Source organism: Cryptomeria japonica, chromosome 8, assembly GCF_030272615.1.
Source record: "Cryptomeria japonica chromosome 8, Sugi_1.0, whole genome shotgun sequence".
Classification (NCBI taxonomy): Eukaryota; Viridiplantae; Streptophyta; class Pinopsida; order Cupressales; family Cupressaceae; genus Cryptomeria; species Cryptomeria japonica.
In genome coordinates, this window is record NC_081412.1 from 509,765,339 (window position 1) to 509,770,575 (window position 5,237).

A 5,237-nucleotide genomic window follows, 5' to 3' on the forward strand; every position below is an offset into this window, starting at 1 on the left:
ATTTCATATAACTCCTTTGGGATCATAGATGATAGCTCAATCAATACTTTACTAAAAGAGTTCATATAATGTATGACTGCTTCCTCAATAGACCTTTGTTCATTATCCTCAGAATTTTCATAATATATTGTTGGCATATGATGAACTGGTATGATGATATGATGATAATATATGTTGTCATTGATGTAAATAAGTACAGGGTGAACTGGTATGAAGATTGGAAGAAGTTTTTATTTATGTTCAAGTTGGAGAATTGATATGAAGAGATGTAGTGAACCGGCGTAAGGGTTTCACTAAGTGTGACTACCAGTTGGTAATCTCAGCTCTAGGGTTTTGGGTTTGTAAATCTAACTTGTGCGATGCAACTAGTGATATTCTATGATGAGTTATCTACTAAATACGGATGAGATCAAGATGCCACATCAGTTTTGTGCACATGAAGGATTTCCTTGAGGATCTTGCATGTGAAGATTGATTGCATTAAATGTCTACCTTGGGAATGAACATTCTTCTTAGTAGTATGTGAAGAGAGCATGATGGGTTACTGATTCCCATGTGTGGTGAAGAATGGATGATACAGAATGACTTGTGATCTATTTGATATTGTTTTATTCTATGCAAAGTGTTTAAACAATCTAGATTGGACCTCTTGTAATTGTAAACCTAAAATGTTTAGGGTTTATGATACCAACCTAATTGTTGTCTATAAGGTCGATGATGTTTGTTATTGTAAGTGTTGGCAAATGTTGTGTTTATATCCAAGTGATGAGGTACTTGCTAGAACATAGAGTGGAAAAATGCAGAATGTGATTGCAGAGTAGAGGAACTGAAAAGGATCTGCCTTCACATGTAGTGTTGTTATCAAATCAGAGCTTTACCTATTGGATTCTAACCATTTCAATAGTAGGAAAACCCCTTTATTGGGTAGCTTTAACAGGATTATTGTAAATCATCTAACCAAGTGACTCAAGATCATTGAGTTCTTCAAATCCTCTAGCAAGGTAACCTTTAATAGGGTTTCAACCTTTAACATGGTATATAGCCATCCCTTAACCAGGTGATCTTAAACATGATCGGTTCCTAGTAGAACCTTATTGTAAAGTATTTAACCAGACTAGGATCCTAACAGAGCAAGCTTCAAAAGAGTTCGAAAACAATCTTGTGGGTACTCATCCCCATGGGGTTTTTTCCCATTTGGGTTTGCACATGAAAAATCTGTGTATCATGAGTTGTGCATTTTTCTTGTGATGATTGAGTATTCCTTTTTTAGGTGATTATACATGCAGAGCTAATAGCTATGGTATTACTGATACAAAACATGCATATGTATATTAGTGAAGTAGTTATCAAGTATTGAATGTTATTTAAAGTATTTAGTTTTACTAGTTTAGATGTCTGAAGTCTTATTGTGTTTAATTGGTATTGCCATGGTTAAGTTCAGTGATGAAGACAACCGGTTATCATTGTTTTAACTTGATAAGTTGTTGAGAATTTTTTGCCTATACTGATTCACCCCCCCCCTTCTCAGTACTAGTTAGGGTATTTTTTTTTCATCATTATTCATCAATTGGTATCAAAGTAACTTCAGGTCCTCGATGTTATAATCTTAACCACTTGAGGTAAAAGATCTTGTGTTAATGATGAAGAGGTAAGGTCCTAAATTCAATAGAGATAACTTCAAAATATGGAAGCATGGAATGAAGATTTATATCAAGAGTCTGAGTACTCAACACTAGAGCTATGTTGAGAATGGCTATTTAATCCCCACTAGCACTCTAATGATGATCATATCAAGAAAGCTAAGGAAGAGAGCCTTACAAGAAAATTTGAAGACATGAGGATGGTTGAAGGTGAGACCATTCAACAATATGGCATAAGTATCAAGATTGTGGTTGGAGATATCAAGAGCACTAGTGGAATAATTGATGATGCCATTGTTGTCAGTAAAGTTTTGAGATAATTGTTACCGGTCTATGCAATCATAGTTGTTTCTATCCAAGAGCTAAGGTCTATCGACAAAACCAAGGTATCCTTAGACTCTATAATTGCAAAGTTGATAGCATATGAGTTGAATAGCTATGATGGAAGTGTTCAGAAGACTGAGTCAGCTTTTAGAGCATCTGTTGCACCAACCAGGAAAGGAAAAGAAGTAAGTATCAGTTATGAATCTATACAAAGTAGAGGTATGGATGATGAAGAGATTCTGATGGAGCTTGAAGCTCTTCTTGCCAAGAGACTTTGAAAAGGCACCAAAAAAGATACAGGTAAGCTTCCTTTAAAATTATTTTCCTATAATAAGATAAGACATATAGTTGTTGATTGTCCTAACAATGAAAATAAGGATAAACCAGAGAGGTTTAGAAAGTATAAAGGAGGAAGTAGAAGAAATTGTCTTGTTGTAGTTGATGAAGGTGTTACTGATTAAGAATCTGAGGATGAAGAGAATGAAGACATAGTATTTGTAGCTGTAAGGGAAGAAGTGTCTGATAAGAAATCCCTTGTCTCTTGCATTTACAACTCTAATGAGTGGATTATTGATAGCAGGTGTTCTCACCACATGACTGGTGACCGAAGAAAGTTTCTTTCCCTGGAAGAATATGATGGAGGTGTTGTCGATTTTGGAAATGATGCACCATGCTTTGTAAAAGGTAAAGGATCCATCTCACTGAATGGAAAGAGTAGTGCGGATGATGTCTATTGGGTAGAAGGCCTTAAGCATAACCTTTTAAGTGTTGCTCAACTAAATGATAAAGGACTCATTCTGGAGTTCAAAGGTGGAGTCTATAGTATAATTAGAAAAAGTGGTGAACTTATTGCCACTGGTAAGAAGATGAGAGGTAACTTATTTCAGTTGAATGCCAAGATTACTCGGTGTCTGACGGTGAAGTTTGATGACAATTGGATATGGCATAAGAGACTTTGTCATATGAATTTTGATAATATTTTAAAAGCCAGTAAGATCAAGGCAGTAAGACGATTACCTTTGCTAAACAAACTGGAGAATTCTTTGTGTAGAGAATGTCAACTTGGGAAGATGTCTTCCTCAACTTTCAAAGGTAAGTCTTTTTCAGCAAAGAACTTACTTGATCTTGTGCATACCGATCTATGTGGTCTAATGAAACAATGCAACATGGTCTTTGGTACCTAGACTAGAACACAAGAATGTCATAGGTACCAAATTCGTATTTAGGAATAAGTTGAATGAAGAAGGAACACTTGTAAGGAACAAGGCAAGACTTGTATGCAAGGGATATGCTTAGGAAGAAGGAGAAGACTATGGAGAAACCTTTGACCTAGTGGCTAGACTAGAAGATGTTCAAATGCTACTTGCATTTGCAGCATTTAAGGGATTCAAGGTATATCAGATGGATGTAAAGTTTGCATTCTTGAATGGAATCCTAGAAGAGGAAGCGTATATTGAGCAACCAGATGGGTTTGCCTTATAAGAAGATAGTAACATGGTGTGTAGATTACACGAGGCCCTATATGGATTGAAACAAGCACCAAGGGCATGGTATGAATGATTACACTCTCATCTTGTGAGGATAGGATATCAGAGAACAAGTGAGGATAGCAACATCTACCTGAAATCTAAAGATGATCAAATTTTGTTCTATGAATCATTTGTACATGACATAATCTTTGGAGGAGATGATGAAATGAGTCATGCATTTGTAGATGAAATGAAGAAAAAGTTTGAGATGTCCTTGATTGGAGAGATAAAGTTCTTCATTGGTCTACAGATTTAGCAAATGAAATAGGGTATCTTTATTACCTAGTCTAAATATGTCAAAGAGGTATTGAAGACCTTTGGTATGGAGGAAAGCAAACCAGTTGGTACACAGATGGTGATCAGATATAAATTGACTAAGGAAGATGATTTTGCATTGTTTAATGAGAAGGAGTATCGGTCAATGGTAGGTAAGCTTCACTATGTGGTACACAGCATACTAGATATTGCTCATGCAGTTGGCATTGTGGCCCATTTTCAGAAAATTCTGAGAGAATCCCACTTGGTAGAAGTCAAGAGGATTCTTAGATACTTGAAAGGAACAGTTGATTATGGATTGTGGTATCCATACAATGGTGATTTTAATCTCAAAGTATATACCAATGCAGATTAAGGAGGTAATTTGGATGACCGGAAGAGTACAACTGGTGGAGCATTCTTTCTTGGTGGAAGACTAGTCTCATGGATGAGTAAGAAGTAGAGTTGTACTTCTCAGTCTACAACTGAAGAAGAGTATGTGGCAGCATTTATGAATTGCACTCAAGCAATCTAGATGAAACATGTATTGGATGGTTTCAAAGTACCTATATCTCAACCTATGATTATATTTTGTGACAAGACAAGTAAAATAAATATTTCCAAGAATCTAGTATTGCATGCTAGAACTAAGCACATTGAGCTCAAGTATCATTTCCTTAGAGAAAAGGTTCAAAATAGAGAGGTTGTATTACAACATGTTTCCACTAAGGAGCAACTAGCAGACATATTCACCAAGCCCTTACCGAAGACTATATTTACCTATTTGAGAGGTGAATTAGGGGTTCTTCCCCTTCATGAAGTAAACTAAAGTTTTGTGCTCCACATCAGTTAGGTACCACAGTGATAAATATTACAGGGTTAATGTGTTGAAGGATGCCACTCCATAGTGGGAGCAGCATAGTGGAGAATGGAAGCCTATGCCTCCACTTGGGAATTGTTGTCAAAGGGGCATAAGATATTTGATATATGGGGGAGAAGATATTTGATATGGGTGAAGATATCTGATGATGAAGATATATGTTATAGTTGCAATGCTACACTAAGTATTGCCATCAATGCCAATGGGGGAGATTGTTGGCATATGATGAACCGATATGTTGATATAATGATGATATATGTTGCCATTGATGTCAATAAGTACAAAGTGAACCAAGATGAAGATTGGAAGAAGTTGTTATTGATGTTCAAGTTGGAGAATCGGTATGAAGAGATGTAGTGAATCGGTGTCAGGGTTTCACTAAGTGTGACTTCCGATTGGTAGTCTCAGCTCTAGGATTTCTGGTTTGGAAATATAACTTATGCGATGCAACCGATGATATTTTGTGATGAGTTAGCTAAGAAATAAGGATGAGATCAAGATGCCATGTCAGTTTTGTGCACGTGAAGGATTTCCTTGAGGATATTGCATGTGAAGATCGATTGCATTAAATGTCTACCTCGGGAATGAACATTCTTCTTAGTGGTCTAT